General features: G+C 40.6%; 1 long non-coding RNA gene across 1 annotated transcript; it reads left to right on the top strand.

The window, feature by feature from the left end:
- Positions 1-5,001: 5,001 nt before the first annotated feature.
- Positions 5,002-19,943, top strand: LOC123480831 (uncharacterized). The gene is made up of 3 exons (XR_006656956.2): positions 5,002-5,091; positions 8,914-9,071; positions 19,225-19,943. It is a non-coding gene; the product is annotated as an uncharacterized lncRNA (long non-coding RNA).
- The last annotated feature ends 393 nt before the right edge of the window (positions 19,944-20,336 follow it).

Below are 20,336 nucleotides of genomic sequence, written 5' to 3'. Positions count from 1 at the left end.
ACCAACCACCATTCCACATTCTTTATGCACATTACTGAAATTAGCCTTCACATCAGGCATCAGCGTGCCTGTTTTGCAGATGAGGGAACTGAGCACAGAGAGATGAAGGTTCAAGCCCAAGTCCCCATAGCTGGCAAGTGGACCTGGACCCAGACCTGGGTTGCTCTGACTCCAGTGAGCTCCCAGTTTGTGCGCAAGGCACCGCCACTGACAGAACGCCATATCGAGTTATCCCAGCTTGTGTTTATAGAGCACCGGCTCCGTGCTGGGCACTCGCAGATGCTTTTACATAACTTTAAATTAGCCTCACTGTGTAACTGGGGAGAGTTATTTAATCCCTCATCTGTAAAATGGGAATAATAATAGCACTGAATACAGAGCGTGAGCAGCAGCAAGCACTCAGAAAGTGCTTGGTGAGTAAATAATCTCCATGCTTCCATGTTATGTTGTTACTTTATTTTATGGTTCCTATTTTAGCTTGGGGATGGGTGCCCTAAAGAAAGCAGAAGGTATGCCTTGCCTCTGAGCAACAGTAGCCTCTGAGCTACTCTTAGCACCATAGGTACTATTTCTTCCTCTCCTTCCTTCACATACAATAAACTGGACACTTTTCAAGTGTACAATGTGATAAGTGTATGTATGTACCCATGAACCCATCCCTCTAAGATAATGAACATATCTGTCATCTCCATGTATTTCCCCATGCCCCTCCAGAATCCTTTGCTCCTTCCCTTATTTGCCACTTTCCCCATCCCCACGTCAGGCAATTACAGACCTGCCTTCTGTTACTGTACATTAGTTTGCATTTCTAACATTTTATATAGCCAGAACCATATAGTCAGTATTCTTTTTAAATTTAATCCTCACTTCTTTTACTCAGCACAATTATTTTGAGGTTTACCATGCTATTTCATGTATGCCTAGTCATTCCTTTTTATTGCCAAGTACAAGTTCATTGTAAATATATATCATAATTCATCCATCATCTGTTGATGAACATTTGCTTTGTTTCCAGTTTGGCTATTAGAACTAAAGCTGCCAAGACATTTGTCTTGTTAAATTCCTAGAAGTAAAATGGTTGGGTCACATGGTAGATGCGTGTTTAACTTTTTAAAAAGCTGCCAAACTATTTTCCAAAGTGGTTGCAACATTGTACACTTGCACCAGCAGTGTGTGAGAGTCTCACTTGCTCCGTATCCTCACCAACACTTGCTGTGTCACTCTTTTAGAACTTTAGACATTCTAATAGGTGAATAGTGACTCTTACTGAGGTTTTTATTTACATTTTTTAATGATTAATGATGGCGAGCATCTTTCATGTGTTTATTTGCCATCCGTATTTCTTTCTGGGTACAGTGTCAATCTTATGTCTATTTTTTAAATTGGGTTGTTTGCTTTCTTATTATTGAATTTTGAGGATTCTTTACATATTCTGGATACAAGTCCTTTATCAAATACATGATTTGAAAATAATTTCTCCCAGTGTGTGGTTTGTCCTTTTGTTCTCGAAACAGTATTCTCCCTGACCTTGACCTTGCTGAAAATCTGTTCATTGTTTCCAGGCTTTTTCTCTCTCTGTGTTTTGTCTGGGATGGTCTTCATGTTCACCACATTCTGCAATGTTGAGTCTGCCACTAACACCATCCAATTCACTTCTCATCTCAGATATTGTAATTCAGCTTGGGTCTTTCTCACATCTTTCATACCTCTTTTTAATAAGTTCAGTCGTTTCCCTTAGCTTCTGGAACACATGGCATGTCATTACAATAATTGCTTTAATGCACTTTTCTACTAATCTTATCATCTAGATTAGTGTCAATTGATTGATTCTCCTTTTTATAACAGGTTGGTTCTTTCCACTGCCCTTGAGTAGTTTTCTGACATGCATGCCCCCCTTATGCTCAGCTGAATAGTTCTGGGGAACCGAGTGCGGATCTCTGAGATTCTCTCCCCCTGCAAGTCTCTCTTCCTAGTACACTGCCTTATGAACTTTACCCACCTAGGTCTACCCAGACTCCCCTTTGTCTCTGCAAATCAGGGAACCCACTGGCTTCCACCTGGGTTCCCCATTCTATGCTGTGACCTAGAAACTCACTCCAGACTGCAAACAATTAAAAAACTTATAATTGTTATAAGACTTATCAGGGCAATGTAAGACTTACCTTGCTTGGTTCCTCAAGGATCACTGTCTTTCATTGCTTAAATGTCCAATGTCTTGAGAACTGTTGTTTCCTTGGTTTGGTTTGATTTGTTGTTGTTTTTTTAGTTGTTTCATGTGGGAGGGCAAATCTGGTCCCTGTTACTCCATCTTGGCCAGTAGTAGAAATTGTCATATTTTCTTTAGTTTCAGAGAAATAACTTACAGTCCATTATCAAACCTCTCATTGTTACAGACTAGGGAATGAGGAATAGTGCATGTATTATCTGCAGCGGGTTGTTTGGGTTTTAAGGGCTATACTGTGCAGTATTTGGTGCTGGGTTTGGGAGAAGAATGCTGTTAAGGCTGAAGGGGTAGATAGAAGCAAGACTGTAAAAAATACTGAATGCCATACAAGGAGGAGGGATTATCCTGTGGTTGATGGAGGAGGAACTGAACAATCTTTTTAAGTCTAGAGATGACATATTTGGTCTTGATAGCTAAATTAAAATGTACATTTTTTTTTTTACAAAGTCAAACTGTATTCACTGCTAATCCTAGAGGTGAGAGGTTAAGTTTGTTGAGTTCTAGATTGGCTTTCAGATCTTTATGTCTTTGGACAAATCATTTCATTGATGTGGGGCCTCAGTTTCCACAAATGTAAAATGAGAATCCTAACACATGTATCTTATCCACTGATGGTAGTGAGATTAGATGAGATAACATATGTCAGTATTTGAGGACTAGATGAGATAACATACATTTGACAAGAGATTATAAGTGCCATTTAAAGTACAGAGCCTGACATGCAATAAACCTTTACTAAAGATAAACTATTACTTGAGAAAACTGAGGTACAATGAGGCTGTTTTGATTGTGGTAACAGAACAAGTAAAGGGTAGTTAGTACTAGGCCTCCAACTCAGCATTCTGATAGCTTTCCATGCCTATAATCCTTGAAGGCAGGATTTAACACAAAAGAGGCAATAATGAGTGATAGAAGCAAGTGCCCACAGGGCCACAGAGATGCACATGGAGGTGGTGCAGCAGTATTCCCTTCCCTTGGGCACTCCCTGACCCAGCAGTTCTAGCCCAACCTGACACGATTTTCTGAGCAGTGGCTGTTGGAGGCTGTTGGATCCCAGCCACACAGAGGGTTATAATGAACAAGCTAAAATAAAGAACCAGAGTAGGCGATGGTGTGCAATGGTTTGTGATCATGTGTTTTAAGGTAATATTTTGGGAAAAAATGAAACTATAAGGGGTTCCATCGTGAAATGGAAGCTTTTATTTGTGTATGTTCTCCCATGTTGCCAAACCTTTGTACAGGCTATTCTCATGGACTAAAATGCAGTATATTGTATATTCCATATCTTTACATGTCTGATTGTAGAACATGTATTCTTCCTTTGCTTCTGAGCTCAAACACTATTAAACCTTCCTCGACCTCCCTAGGCAGGTTTTATATTCTTTCTCTTTTGAGTCCTTCGCATTTTGCAAATACTGCCATTCTCAAAGTCGCCTTGTTTTACTTCATCCCTTTATTTGTCTGTGTCTCCCACTAGACTGTGAACTCTGTGTCAGCAGAACTACACCACCTTTGTTTATTATGGTATCCCTGGAACCTGGGACAATGCCTGGCACTGTTAGTGCTCACTAAATATTTTTGGATAAATAAATAAATGGACGTTGGGAATATAAGTGATATGCATAAAGACCCTTGCTCATCGTAGAACCTCCTTTGTATTTTCATTTCCCTCCGTTATATTAATGTGAGTTTTAGGGGCATTCACGAAGTCTCACTGATCTCTATTTAACTTTATTTATTGTTGGAGAATACAGTAGAGGCTCAGTAAATGCTGGTTGAATGAACAAATAAGCTTTGAACCTTAGTGACTTTATCTGTTCCATGAAATGGTTAGATTTAAATATCATAGTCACTCAGCCAGTATTTCCTGAATCTCTACTGTGTGCCAGGCACTGAGACTGCATCAGTCATGGACAATGTCCTCGAGAAGTCTATGGACCAGTAGAATTGAGATGGGGACTATCGTGCATAGAAAGTAGCTGAGACTGACAGGGAGTGGATGAGACTTAAGCCCAGGTTTAAGTAGAATGGGCCAGGTTCTCAGGAGATGATGTAGCTGCAGTTGTAATAATTAGATTCGAATATCTTCTCCTATGCACCTCTCGGCCAGAAGTAACATCTTTCATATTAAAAAATGTTCTACCTTTTTAAGTAAACCCCTTTTAGAACACCAGTTCTTTTCTTGGAGGATGTGATGATTAACTTTATGTTTCTAGTAGGCCACAGGATGCCCTGACATTTGCTCAAGTGTTTGTCTTGGGTGTGCCTGAGGGTGTTTCCAAACGAGATGGATATTTTTGAATTGGTAGCCTCAGTAAAGCAGATTGTCCCCCCTAATGTGGGTGGGCCTCATCCAGTAACTGAACAAAAAGGTTGCCTACCTGCTGAGCTGGGACATCAGTCTTTGCCTATTTTCAGATGCAAACTGAAAGAATAGCTCTTGGGTTTCAAGCCCATGGCTCCTGGATTGGAACTAAACCATCGACCCTCTTGGCTCTCAGGTCTTCAGACTTGGATCAGAACTACACCATTGATTCTCCTGGTGTAGCTTGTGGACGGCAGATCTGGGGCCTTCTCAACCTCCATAACTGCATGAGCCAATTCTTTGTACTCTTTCTCTTTCTCTCTCTGGGCTATGTTTTTCCGAAATACCTTGAGTAACACAGAGGCTAAGGAGGAAGCCTCCCTTTCCTGAATGTGCATACAACAGGAACTGGGTGAGGTGCTTTATATCCATGACATCATTCATTTCACATTACACCCCTCTGGGCATGGATGTCATTTCCAGCTTACAGACGAGAACACGGAGGCTCAGAGAAGTAAAGCACCATTCCCAAGCTCTCACAACTAACAGATGACAAAATCAGGTAAAAATCTCACATCTTTAGCTCCAAGGCCCATGCTGTTTCTCCTCCACTCAACCACATCCTTCCCTGCATGTTTAATCTTTGTTAGGTAGTGATATCTTCGTGGGTAGAAACAAGGTATAGTATTTTTCTCCTACTTGCCCATCTTTAATGGTTGTGCCTAGTATCTGGCACAGGTGGAGAGAGTGGGACTTGTTGAGTGATGTACCTGGGTCATGTGACTTCTCTGCAGGGAAAGACTCTGGAGACCACCTAGGTCTACTCATCGCTCCTTCTCCCCTTGTTTCTAATTCCATTCCCTTTCTAATACATGCTGTTATTAGTTATTACATGGCCATACATTCCCCATGGAAATTCCAGGGTTTCCTAGAAGTTTCCCTGAAAGGTTGCGGAGCTCACCTCCTCAGTAGACTCTTCCTAACACCCCTTTTGGCACTTTGACTTGCCCGTGCCACCTGGGCCTGGAGCCAGCTCTGCTGTGGGGCTGGAGCAGGCAGGAGAGAGTGTGAGCTGAAGAGGACAGGGAGACCCTGACAGCCTAGTGGGGCTTCTGCTGATTGAACTCTGGCTATAAATAGAAAGAACACTAAGCTGAATGTCTTTTTAATATACACGTGGTATTCATTTATTTAATGAAGAATTTTCCTGGAAAAGAGAGCTGAGCTATTTTTTGAGTAGAATGTGAAAGAAAAACTCAAGGGAATTATTTGCTATTTGGATGTATGCTTTTAAAATGGGCCACGCTAAATGGCAACACTGCGGGGGTACAGACAAGATCAGTGTGCGCCACGGGCTGGAGGTGGGGGCGAGGTGCTGACTGGAAAGGGGAATGAAGGAATTTGGGGGGTGATGGCAGCATTCTATATCATATTGTGGTAATAGCCACGTGGCTGTACATGTTTGTCAAAACTCATAAACTGTTCACCTAAAAGGAATATATTTTACTGTACAGGAGTCTCTTCTTGTCCATGGGACACATGTTCCAAGACCCCTAGTGGATGCCTGAATCCTACACCTACTTAAAATGTGTTTTTCTATAGATACATACCTATGATAAAGTTTAACTTATAAATTAGGAACAGTAAGAAAATAGCAACAACTAATAATGAACTAGAAAAATTTAACAATATTGTAATAAAAGTTATGGGGATGTGGTCTCTCTCTGTTCATGTCCAGCACCCACAAATTTAACGCGCTTTTAATTTTAACTTACCACACACTGTGTCCATAACATGCAGTCAGAGGTGTGACAGCAAAACTAGCCTGAATTTCTTTCTTCCTCACAACATTATAGACAGAAGGTCTATTTTTATTGTAGATCTTAGCCATCTCAGCATACATTTTTCTTCCTTCCTTATGAAATCGAGAACTTTCTTTCACCTTTTCACTGCAAAGGGGCACGTTAGAACTTCTCTTTGGCATATCCGAACTGCCAGCATCACTACTGTTCTGCTTTGGGGCCATTATTCAGTAAGATGAGGGTTGAACACAAGCCCTGTGGTGCTGGGACCGTCGATCTGATAACCGGGATGGCTACTAAGGACAACTGGTCGGGTCGCGTATTCAACGTGGACACACTGAGCAAAGGGATGATTACTGTCCTGGGTGGGATGGCCTGCGATTTCGTTATGTCACACTGAACAGCATACAATGTGAAACTTATGAATTGTTTCTTTCTGAAATTTTTCACTTCGTATGTTTGGACTGAGGTTGATCGTGGCTAACTGAAACCGCAGAAAGTGAAACCATGGACAAGGAGGGACTGCTGTATGGAAATTATAACTCAACAGCTTTGAATTACAAACAACGTATCACAATGTTTCTTTCAAGGGAGAAAGGGAAAGAGTGGGGAACGAATGCTTTCACATACCTACTTTGGGTGGAGTTCTCTGAAGCTTCTTGCCTTTATTTAATAATTAATTATTTATTTATTTTAATTTTATTTTTTATCCTCACCCAAGGAAATTTTTCCATTGCTGTTTTAGAGAGAAAGGAAAGGAGAGAGGAAGAGAGAGAAAAGCATCTATGTGAGGGAGAAACATTGATGGGTTGCTCCTGTACGCACCTCGACCAGAGCATCGAACACACACCCTAGGCTTGTGCTCTGACAGGGAATTGAACCCCAACCTTTCGGTTATAGGATGATGCTCCAACCAACTGAGCCACACTGGCCAGGGCTCTTTCATTTTTTTATTAAATGTATTGTGGTGACATTGGTTGATAAAGTTGCATAGGTTTCAAGTATACAATTCTGTACTACATCATCTGTATATTGCACTGTATATTTACTATCCAAAGTCAAATCTCCTTCCATCACCATATATTTGATGACCTTTACCCTTAACTACCCCAAACCCCCTTTCCTTCTGGTAACCACCACACTGTTGTCTGTGCCTATGGGTTTCTGTTTGTTTGTTTTTCTGGTTTGTTCGTGTGTTGCTTTCAGTTTTAGATCCCACATATGAGTAAAATCATATGGATATTGACTTTTTCTGTCTAAATTATTTCACTTAGCATGATATTCTCAAGATCCATCCATGTTGCTGCACATGGCAGCATTTCACCTTTTTCCTGAAACGTCTTTTGGTTGTTAACCTTATTTCATATTTGCAAAACCACAATGAGTTAGTTTATTGTCCACATTTCACAGATAAAAACCCTGAGGTTGGGAGAGCCCAAGTTAGTTGCCTAAAGTCACACGTAAGCTTCTCCTGGGCTTCCCGTGGGGGTTTTAGAATTCCACAGTGACTCCCTTCCACCTACCTGAGTGTTCAGGAAGATGGAGCCTAGAAGTCTTTGGGAACAGACAGACTGAGTTTTTGCTCTTTACATAAAATGCTTCAGACAGCTTCATGATTTCTCTCAAAAATGTTCCTTCATTCTGTATTCTTTGGCTGTTTCTGGCCACATTCGGGGAAAAGGTCTTAATAAGGTGCTAATGGTTTTTAACAACCTTGTTTAGTACCCTTGGACCTCCCTTCTTATCCAGTGTGCTTAACTTTGGGCAGACTTTGAAATCTTAAAGGGGGCAGCGTGCTCTCTGTAGGGCCTGCCATCATTCCTGGAGCACATTCCCATGGCTGCTCCATTAATCAATCATGATTCTCTGTGACCCCTGACGTGCTCTTGCAATCCTTCATAACGTGGTCCTCTGGGCAGTAATTACTAACCCATTTGAGTTGGTACTCTAAAGTAAAGACCTATTTTTCATTGTACCTGTGTTGCTAGACCTAATATAGGTGTAATTATTAATTGAGGATGAAATCTTACTCTTTCCTGTCCTGGAACCTGAAACACTGAGAAAAGTTGGTATCTGAATCTAGAGGTAAAAGTAGAAGGAATATGAGTAGATTTATCAGGGTGGTCACTTTATAAGTTATATAAATGTCTAATCAATATGTTGTACACCTGAAAATAATGTAATATGGTATGTCAATGATAATTAAAAAAGTAAAACAGAAGCATAAGGAACATGGATTAGAAAATTAGAACTGGAATTGGATATCAACTCTGAACCACTTCCCCCATCTCACCTCCAAGTCTTATTTTCTTTATCTGTGAAATGGGAAAAGCTTAAGGTGAATGAGATAGCACATAAAACAAATCTCGCTATATCCCAGGCTCTATGCTAAGTGTGTTTACATGCATTATCTTGTTCAACACGTACAGTAAAGTTATACATAAGACATTTTTTAATCTGCATTTTATAGACAATACTTAATTTGTTCAAGTCACTCAGTAAAAGTGAGGTCACAAATTGAATTCAGGTCCAACCCCAAAGCTCATATTGCTAATGACAAGCTGTATTGCCTCTCATTCCAGGCATGGGGCAGACCGTATCGTGGATGCTGCATCCTGTATTGCAAGGCTCAGCGGTTTGGCAAGGAATCAGGCCGGAACTGGCTCATATATTAGATGGCTGCTGGCACTGAAGAGATAAAGAAGTCATCTTTGGCAGCAAAATCTGGGAGTGGTCACAGGTACCAGTACCATTTTGAGGATCTTGCTAGTGCCTTTGCACAAGTTAGAAAAAAGTGCTCACTCTGGGAGATGAATTAGAAAAGTCACTCTTTTCAGGAAGACACAGAATGATAGGAGGCAGAGCTTAGAGCATTTGGATGAAAAAAAATGGAGCCCCTTCCTCTAGGTGGAGGCATTGGTACAGGGGGGAATGTCAGAAACATTGTCTTTTTGTAGCTGTGTAACAGTACAAAGTAGCTGGATCTTGATCGGGGGAAGGGCATCTTGAGGGATCTGGGAACAGGTGAAAAGTGAATGTGCTGATAGATTTTGTCAGACTCCTTACATCATTGGTTGAATTCGAATTGCAATCCATCTCTGGATGATTCTAAAGTCAGGGTGACTGATCACAAGAATCACTTTGGGAACCTGATAAAAATGTAGATGACCACGTCCTTCCCCTAAATACTGCAACTCAGTGAATCCGGGGTGAGTAATTCCTATGAAAAATTTATAAAATTCTGCTCTACTCCATGCTCATTGCACTAAAGTGTTGCAACCGTCTCTCTATCAGCAGCACAGTAACCATCTGGCCTGCTGGACTCTCTTTGGGAAAGGGCCATGTCTCATTCAAGCCCACATCCCCAGCACTCAGAGCAAGACCTGACACATAAAATGAAACAACAAAAAAAGAGTCAGTCAACAGAGAAATGATGCATTCATTAAACGACTTCATAGTCCACCTAAGAATTCTGACTTACTCGTGTTATTATTCCTCTCTGCCAAGTTAGCTGCAACTACATGTATTCCTTGCTTCCTCCCTTTTCCTATTTTTCTGATCACCATTTGTTCCTCACCCTCCCCCACTGGGACTGGACAACCTATCCCACTTATCTGAGTTTAATTCTCAACCTCACTCTTTATTGTGTGACTTGAACAAATTAATTATTGCCTATAAAATGCAGATTAAAAAGCTTCTTATACATAAATTTGCTGTAAGGGTCGAACAGAATAATGCATGCTTTTCCTGATATTCACATCTATGTTTGGGTTCACATCTCTGCTTCTAACACATTGTCTGTGACTGTTCCTCTTTAGGCCTCCTTTACCCCTCTGGAAAATGGAATGGTTTGACAGTATGATTTCTGAGGTCTCTTCCAACTCTGACATGCTATAATTCTCTTACTGGAATCTAGAATTTCTGGTAACTTCTGTAAGATGAGATGGACTTATTTGAGGCCTTCGTACTGGTGTCACAGATCCTGTTGGTTGGAGCTTGGGCAGTGAGCAGCTGCAGTCTGGGGTTTTCTGGAGGTCTGCTTTGCTGGTGGGAGGCTTTCTTTAATAGACATGCTCCAGCAGGCTGTGGCCACTCCCACGGGCAACTCAAGAAGTACTGGCTGCCTGGTGGTTGTGTTGGACGAGGAATGTGCGAGGAGCCCTGGAAAACTCAGTTCAAAGGCAGAGGGCTGTGCTGAGGTTTCCAAACGCACTTATCCTCTGAGGCTTTGAATGCAAGCTCTATCGGAAAAACACAAGTGTCTGATTCCAAGGGAATAATTTCAAGTATAATAATAATAAAAAGGGGCTTTGAAGGTTTCTTGGAAATCAGCTTCTATAGAAATTGGGTGCAACTCAAGCAGAAACGTGGATTGAACTTCTCCCTTTGCATACTCATTCTTTTAAAATATTTTATTTATAAATATGAAAATAATGTGTGCATGTGGTTAAAGAATCCAAACACTACAAAAAACCTACAAAATACAAAGCCCAAATCTCCCTTTCTTTATCTCTTCTCATCTCTAGTCCCACAAGGCCACAATTTCTTTCTTGTGTGCCATTATTATGTAAGTTTACAAAAGTTGAAAAAATATTGTGATAACATATGCATAACAAAGTTTACCATCTTAACCATTTCCAAGTGTAGTTTGGCGGCATTAAGTACATTCACATTGTTGTGCAACCATCACCACATTTGTCTCCAGAACTCTTCCATCCCCCCAAAGTGAGACTTTGAACCCAATAAACACTCACTATCCACCTCCCCACCCCTTCTCTCCCTAGCCTCTGATCATTACCCTGATACTTTCTATCAGTTTACCTACTCTAAGTACCTCGTGTAAGTGGAATCACATACTACTCATCCTTTTATGACTGGTTCATTTCAATTAATACAATTTATTTTGGACTACATTTTATTTCAAGTAAGTTACTATCATAACTAATGTATATGCTTATATAGTGTTAATCTTTTAAACTTAAACAGTGTTTAATTGATTCCTTGCAGTGAAAGATTTAGCATCATTGTTCCACTTTCAAAATCCCTTCACACTCTCCATCTCTCATGCTATTATTTTTATGTCTCCAGTATTTTTAGTTCTTCAAGTAGGTGGTTCTCTCTGCTGAAACTGTAGACTCTTATACCGAACTGCTTGCTTGATATCACCACTTGAATATCTAACAAACATCTCAAACTTAAAATATCCCAAACTAAATTCATGGTCTTTAGCCCTGCTTCACCCTGCCCCATCTCTAGCCTGCTTTCCCTCGATCTTCCCACTCAGTAAATGCCAAATTCATCTTTGTAGTTGTTTGGGCCCCAAATCTTATAATCACTCTCACTCCTTTTACTCCCCCTCATATCCAAAGTGATGGAAAATCCTGTTGACTCTACCTCAAAATATATTCAGACTCTGACTACTTGTTTTTACCCTCCCTTCCCCAAATCATCATCATCTCTCATGTGGATTATTTAAATGTTCTAACTTGTCTCCCTGCTTCCTCCCTTGCCCTCCTAGTTTAATTACAAAATAGTAGCTAAAGAAGTTGCTTTAAAATGAATATTAGATTATGCCTCTCCTCCAAATAAGCCAATGCCTTTCATGCTCATTCAGAATGAAAGCCAAAATCTTTATGGTGGTAGCTCAGGAGGCTTTGTAAGAGTGCTTTTTAAACTTTATTTTTTAAAATATATTTTATTGATTATGCTATTACAGTTGTCCCAAATTTTCCCCCTTTGCCCCCCTCCATGCGGTACTCCCACTCCCTTCAGCAACTCCCCCACCTTAGTTCATGTCAGTGGGTCGTGCATATAAGTTCTTTGGCTTCTCCATTTCCTATACTGCTCTTAACCTCCCTCTGTCTATCTTGTACCTACCATTTACACTTCTTAATCCCTGTACCTTTTCCCCCATTCTTCCCCTTCCTCCTGCCATGTGATAACCCTTCAAATGATCTCCATATCTATAATTCTGTTCCTGTTCTGGTTGTTTGCTTAGTATTTTTTTTTTTTTAGATTCAGTTGTTAATAGTTGTGAATTTCTTGCCATTTTAATGTTCACAATTTTGATCTTCTTATTTTTCTTAAACAAGTCCCTTTAATATTTCATGTATTAATGACTTGGTGATGATAAACTCCTTTAGCTTTCTCTTGTCTTGGAAGCAGTTTATCTGCCCTTCCATTCTAAATGATAGCTTTGCTGGATATAGTAATCTAGGTTGTAGGTCCTTGCTTTTCATCATTTTGAATATTTCTTGCCAGTCCCTTCTAGCCTGCAAAGTTTCTTTTGAGAAATCAGCTTATAGTCTTATGGGCACTCCTTTGTAGGTAACTGTCTCCTTTTCTCTTGCTGCTTTTAAGATTCTCTCTTTATCTTTAATCTTGGGTAACTTAATGATGATGTGTCTTGGTGTGGTCCTCTTTGGATCTAACTTGTTTGGGACTCTCTGTGCTTCTTGGACTTGTATGTCTATTTCCTTCACCAGATTGGGAAATTTTTCTTTCATTGTTTTTTAAAATAAGTTTTCAATCTCTTGCTCTTCCTCTTCTCCTTCTGGCATCCCTGTGATTTGGATGTTGGTACATTTAGAGATGTCCCAGAAATGGTATAAGATGCACCTTATACTATCCTCATTTTTTTTTAATTCTTTTTTCTTCTTGCTGTTCATGTTGAATGCTTATGTCTTCCTTATGTTCCAAATCATTGATTTGAATCCCGGCTTCATCCCCTCCACTATAGATTGGTTCCCTATAGATTTTTCTTTATTTCACTTACTTTACCCTTCATTTCCTCCTGGGTCTTTTTTATTTTGTTACTGTACTCAGTGAGGTCTTTGAGCATCCTGATCACCAGGGTTTTGAACTCTGAATCTGATAGGTTGGTTATCTCCATTTCATCTAGTTCTTTTTCTGGGGTTTTGTTCTGTTCTTTCATTTAGGCCTTATTTCTCTGTCTTCTAGATTTGGCAGCCTCCCTGTGTTTGTTTCTGTGTTTTAGGTAGAGTTGCTTTGACTCCCTGTCTTTGTAGCATGGCCTATTGTAAAAAAGGCACTTGTAAACTGTGTGGGACATTGATTTGTTGCCTCCCATATGTACCCTGACTGGGGATCAAAACCACAACCTAGTTATGTGCCCTTACTGGGAATTGAACCCTCAAGTTTTTTAGTGTACAGGACAATGTTCCAGCCAACTGAGCCACCCAGCCAGGGCTTAAGGACCCCACTTTTAATGCAAGACTACATGATCTCCACAACCCTCATGCTCATCTTCCCTTGCTTCTCAGGACTGTTTCTATTTTACTCCTCCTCTCTCTTCTTGTTCCAACCTCCCAGCCTTATTCTGTATACTTCTCTCTGCCTAGATCACTCTTCCCACAGATATTTGTAAGGCTCACTCTCTCCCCTTCTTCAGGCCATTTTCCAAGTTTCTTCTGAGGACCTCTCTCAACTCCTATTTAAAATGGCAATCTTAGTTTCTATGGCTCTCCTTAGTGCCTGTTCCTGCTTAATTTTTCTTTATAACAAGGGTATACAAACTATGGCCTATAGGGCATGGGTCAGATATGGCCCACTGCTTGTTGTTGTAAACAAAGTTTTATTGGAACAGAGCCACATGCATTTGTTTATGTACTTTTGTGTATTCCTTTTACAATGGCAAAGTTAAGTACAGGAGGTCCCTGACTTAGTAATGGTTCGACTTAAATTTTTTGACTTCATGATGATGCAAAAGCAATATGCATGATAAATTCCAGGAGATAACCAACACTTTGTTATGAAAGGCTTCATGTTAGATGATTTTGCCCAACTCTAGGCTAATGTGATTGTTCTGAGAACGTTCAAGGGAGTAGGTTAAGTGTATTAAGTGCATTTTTTGACTTACAATATTTTTAATTTATGATAAATGGGTTTATCATAGAGTAACCCTATTGTTTAAGCTGAGTAACATCTGTATTTTTGACAGAGAGCTAATGGCCTGCAAAATCTAAAATATTTACTATCTAACTGGCTCTTTATAGAGAAAGTTTGCTGACCTCTGCTTTGTAGCTTTGACCACCATCTGACTTACTAGATAAGCCACTCACTTGTTTGTTTATAATCTGTCTCTCCTCACTTGATAGTGAACCCTGTCATAAAAAGGGTTGTTTTTTTTTTAATTTTGTTCACAGTTATACTCCTAATACTTAGGAAGATAATTAACATCGAGCCACTAAACAAGTATTTGTTAAATGCAAGATTAATTATCTTTCGTATGTTAAAAAAATATATATCTTTAAACTTTTGTCAGCCATTTGGACAGTATCTACTGACTGCCCACCATGACAATGAGGGCACTGTTGGACCCTTACTCTCTGCCCTTCCCCGGGCTCCGTCAGGCTGCCCAGCTCGCTGTAGCCTTTGGTTGTATCTCTCAGGGACCTCTAGTGCTCTGGATTATTCCTTAATGATCCCTGTGGCTTTCCATCCTTCTGAACTTTGTGTGGATATCACCCTCTTTCTTTCACTCTCTCTCTCTCTCTTTTAAAATATGAACCACCAACGATTTGTGTATTCTGTTTTGTACACCTTTGCTGTCTGTTCAATGGAGTCTTATCTGGGAGCGATGTCCAGTCTGCCATCTTGAACCATAAACCTGTAATTTTATAAGTCTGAACACAATTCATATTTAAAGGACACACTTATATCATCTCCTTTTAGAAGTATCTTTCTCCTCTCTCTGCCCACCCATATTGTTCAGGGCCTCTCCTTGATATCTCAAGAACTTGTGCTTCTTTTTCACCATGTAATTGTATTACTATTATTTGCCTCTCCCTGTGTTGGCTGTACCTCCAGCTGCAGGGTCTTTGATTGTAGGGTACATGTTCATCTGTAGATTCCATCCTGTAGCACACATAGTAGGTGTTCAGTGAGATTTCAGACTGTCTATGCATGCACACCCACTTTATGCACCTGAGAACCAAGGTTATACAGTACAGCTCTAGCTTTGGAGAAATTCAAAGCATAGTGGGGAGAGCAGATAACACACTGATAAATCTAAGTGTGAACAGAGTCTGTGCAAAGTGTATGGAATACACACAAAGGAGCAGATAACTGTGCTTGGGGTGGGCAGAAAGTTTGGGAGAGGCCTTGAAAAGCAGATTATATATATGGTGATTTTGAAGGGCACATGAGGCTCTCAGGTAGTGCCAGGTGTATTAAAGCATTCCAGGAACAGAAGAGAAGTTCAAAGTTAATTATGGCTTGGGTCTAAAACACAAAGAGGGGCAGTGGCAGAGGAGGAAGAAACAGGCAGGGGTCAGAACATGCTGAGTGTCAGCTGCCAAGATTAGCATCTTGTAATTTATTCCGAGAGGAGCCATGGAGGACTTTAAGCAAGGAGTAGTATGAGCATACTGATACATTATAAAGATTTTGACTGCCATGTAGGGGGTGGACTGGAAGAGTCCTGAAGATTTGGACACCACTGCAATAGTCTAGGTAAGAGAAATGACGAGGGCTTTACTGGGGGAATAAATGCCGGGACGAAGTTAGAGAGATGGGTTTGGGAAACAGCAGGAGGATGGAACTGGTGGGATTTGGTGACTGTGTGATGTGATGAGTTGATGGAGAGGGAATAGGCTGGCTTTCTGAGGGTCCTTCCAGTGCTGGGGATCTGGGATCCAATGATCGAAGGAAAGGACAGGAGCTCTTTTGTATTTTTGTAAATCTCAAGTGAAAGGCAAAAAGGCTGTGACAGGAGTAATTTACGAGATTCCACTGGGCTATTTAAACCCTTTCTGAAACTGCAGATTCCAGCTGAAATGAGGAAAAGGCGTGTCTTCAGTTCTGGTTTTGACAGCCAGGCTACCCATTTCCTTCCCAGGAAATCAACGGGGAGTGGGATGTTCTGGTAAGATACGTGAAATCAGCTTCTTGTCAAGTTCGGATTAATTTTAAAAAATTGGATTAGCATCCAACTGAAATGAATGTCAACTGCCTGGAATGTGTCTTTGGATCTGAGTGATTTTGATACGAACCAAATGTGATTGCCTAGTAAAGTTTTTAAGTTTTTATCTATGCAGAACCATCTTGATGTCTTAACTATGTTCCAAGTTTAAACTTGAGGAATCCCCCAAGGAAAGGAACACACATCTTCTGTTTTGCCTTTGTGCAGTTCTACTTTTTAAAAATGTTTTTTCATGTTCCTTACCTGTTCTTAACCATGACAATCAACCCAAAAGTGTTCCGGAAAAGGAGGGGAATAGGTCTTACCACATGCTGAGTGCCTTCTCCATTTAGGCATGTCCACTAATATTGCACAGTCCTTCACAGTCACGTTAAACATAACAATTATTATCCCCATTTGACAGATGTGGAAATCAGGCTTCATAGGGGTGTCTAAGTTAGTAAATGCAAGAGGGGACTTTAATCCAGACCCATCTGATGTATTGAGTACCTGTCGTGGCCTGACATTATACCTGCTTTACTCCATTTCATCCTTCCAGCAATTCTAAAGTATAGAGACTTAGAGAGGCTTCGTAACAAGATACTTAACAAGGTTAAATAACCTGTCCAAGGTCATCCACCAGAGCGACCTGGGATTTTCTTTCCCTTCTTTTACTTGTAGGCCAGACACACATTATATGCCTGAGTGTGTTCAGGAATAATATGGGCAATATTAGATGCCATTGCTAGGAAAACTTGCCATGATAAAACATGTAATTCTAATACTCCAAACAACCCTTTGGGGTGGGCATCCTGATTCCTGTTTCCTAGATAAAGAGATTGAAGTTTAGAAAGGATAAATAAAGGTTAAATAGCTTGCCCAAGGTTCCCACCTGGGTCTTGCTGACTGAAAACCTACAGGTTTTTCGGATGGTGCTAACCCACTTTTAGGGCAATTATTTAAGGAAACTTGTAAGAAGGAAGAAGGGGACCAGAATGAAAAACTCTGCATTGGTATTCACTTGGCCCATGAAGTTTCCCTGGGTAGGTAAAGAAATGCCCTTTGATGAAATTTACAGATGATTCTAAATCAGGCCTTCAGTAAACATGAACTACACACAAAAAAGCAATACAAGTGATCCTAAATGAGGGAGGTTAGAAGGACAGGCAGGAAATAACAAGATGAAACTGATTACTACACAGGAAATTCTGAGTTAAAACATCTGGGCAGGCCATGTGACTGACATGAGCAACTCATATAAGCACCTTTCAGGTGCTCGAAGTTGTGCAGGTGGAAGGGCGTGAGTGGTCACTGTATCTAGTTCCTTCATCTACAGATGAGGAAACTCAGTCTCAGATGGGAGAAGGAAATAATCCAAGGCCACAGTCGAATTAATGGCCAACCTGGGATAAACCCAAGGTTTCTTGCCTCATAAATTGACTTCTGCTTCCATTATGGCCATGGGTTTTGGAGTCAAAGGTACTTAAACCTAACTCTGCCATTTAGATGCTGTGTATCTGCAGACATGTTGCTTAACATTCTGAAAGCTCACTCTTATTATCTAGAAAAAAATGGTAAACTAATAGATATTCCTTGGCATTGTTTTGAAAAATAAGTGAAATAATGATTGGCACCTGACCAATCCTTGAATCCTTGGGGTTCAAGAAATATTAATTCCTTCTTTTATTTACAGCAGAAAAATGCCTTAAGGACAATAGCTCTGGCACAGGTATGTGGTATCTGTATGCCGTGCATGAATGGATGCTGCAGTCTCTTCTAGGGAGATCAGCAATGAATACTGTGGGCATAGGTAATGCAGTTCAACTGCAAGTGTCAGTCTCTTCAAATAAATTAATCAAAAATCAGTCATGGAAGGTCTGTGATGTACAAGGCAGTCTTTGTGTCACCTTGTAGCTCAGACAGTGAGGGATGCCGGTGGCCAGAGCAGAGTGACATCACCATATGCTGAGAACAGTGGGGAAGACAGCCTAAAGGAGTGGGACTAGATCTGCAAAGACTGCTTCTCAGAGGGAAGATTCCATATAAGATCCTATGTGAGAAATGATTTCTATATTGCACATTGGCTAATGTGAAAAGTAGTGGCACATAGCTTGTTTGTATGATAGGATGTTCAGGTGGGAGTTCACCATCACACCAAGATAACCTTATGAAGCTACATTCACCAGAGGTAGAATTTACAAAGAAGATAGCCCCAAATAAATTCTGAGGCTCTTGGATCCTACATTCAAGAGGATATAAAAGACCAGAGAAAAATCAAGAGATTGGAAGTTAAATAAGGATTTGTGAGGAGAACATCTTTGCTGTGAAATGTGCTTTGAATCTGACTCTCCCAGGGAAAGGGTAGGGTAAGAGCACCCCCTTTCCGTCAAAGCAAGAGAAAGGGCTTCCTTGGGGCCACCTGGAGAGGTTGGTAAAGGTCTTCTGAAGTGATGGAATGGCTCTGCCTCCTGTCAGAAGGAACCAGCAGCAGAAGCAGTGTGGCTAGCTGCTGATGGCTGGAAAGAAGGAGAGGTGGTAGCCCTGCATTAGCCTGCTTCTGAGAGGCGGTCATGCCATAGATTCATGTGTATCTTCTAAAGAACAGATATGGACCAGGTGGGAGACAGAGCAGGCTGGAACCACCTGAAGTTCTACCCAAGCAACCTACTGGGGATCAATACACTAACTAGAGATCCTGTGTGAAGCAGACTGCTGGAAAAGGGGACTGGGCATGTGGAGGAGATAGCCAGCTTAAGAGAAACCCATCATTCACTTCCTGGAAGTGTTCTCAAATGTTCCCAGTAGGGACGTTTGCAAAGACCACAAATCCCATTCCCTCTTCCAACTTTAATGCCTTTAATCAGGTGCCAGGACCAGAGAACCAATACTAGTTTATGACAATATGCATGAAACAGAAGCTCTCCTGACCTGCCCTTTACCATTTTCTGTTCTCTCTTTGTCTCTCTACCAGTCCAATTCCAGGATGTGTTTGCAGACAAGAGTCAACAACTTGTGAGAGGAAGAGCTGGGGGATAAAAGGAAGAAGACATTGTCTGTAACTCTCCCCTGGACTGCAATGGACCAGAGATGGAGGAAGAAGACGTATCATCTTAAATGAAGTTAGAATCTTTGGTTATTACATTGACTCTACTGAGTTGAGATTGTACTTAAAGATTTTAAATGGCTACCAAAATTTTGATTATCTAGGAGTAAACAAGGAAGTTAAGGGGCCTGCCTCAGCTTTTATCCAGAAATACAGGAGAGACTACCCCCACTGAGTTAAAAGGACAGGGAGAGACACATATAAAGCTGCTTTCTCGATTTCAGCCTATGAATCTCACATGTGAACTGGTCAATTTTGTATATTTGATTCATTGAATTGTACTCTTTATATTGGCTTGTTTGATTTCTTACTGGACGTGAGTTCTTTGATTTGTGGTTGTAAACTTTGTCAAGCACGTAGTTTCTTCTCAAAATGTTGTGCACTGAGATGAACAGAGGAGAAGTTACATGGGTAGTTTAGTAGAGCAAAGACTATATTCCAAATACTGACCTGTTTTGTTGTCCAGATTTTTTTTCTAGCATGAGCATGCAATAAGTTTTTTTCTTCTTCATTTTCCCTCCACCACTCTCCCTCACCCCTTTCATCCTTTCAATGAGAACTTAATGACTATTATGTCATTCCCAAATAAGCTTCTCTTTTGTGTCACAATGAGTGAATATGACTCCATTATAACCAACTCAGCTTTGGGACTCATGAGAAATGCAGTTTTATTTTCTCATCTTCTATCACTTGCATGGTTCTCTCTGAGGGCCAGAGCAGTGTTGTATATATCTCTGAGTCTCTAACATAATATCTGGCACATAGTAACTGCTTGATAACTGTGAAATGAATGAACAGAGCAAATCTGCTATCACTCTGAAACTCTGGACATCAAGCCCACTGAACCAGGAAGAAAGATACCTCCAATACTTCCATGATATTTTTTGAATGCAGTCCATGCAGGGCTAAGATTAGGAGCTATGGCTCATAGGAAGGGGCCTGAATCCCAGATTCACCGACTACTTAGTAGATGTATAATT

The sequence above is a fragment of the Desmodus rotundus genome, chromosome 3 (assembly GCF_022682495.2).
Source record: "Desmodus rotundus isolate HL8 chromosome 3, HLdesRot8A.1, whole genome shotgun sequence".
NCBI lineage: Eukaryota > Metazoa > Chordata > Mammalia > Chiroptera > Phyllostomidae > Desmodus > Desmodus rotundus.
This window is presented reverse-complemented; position numbering and strand designations above follow the sequence as displayed.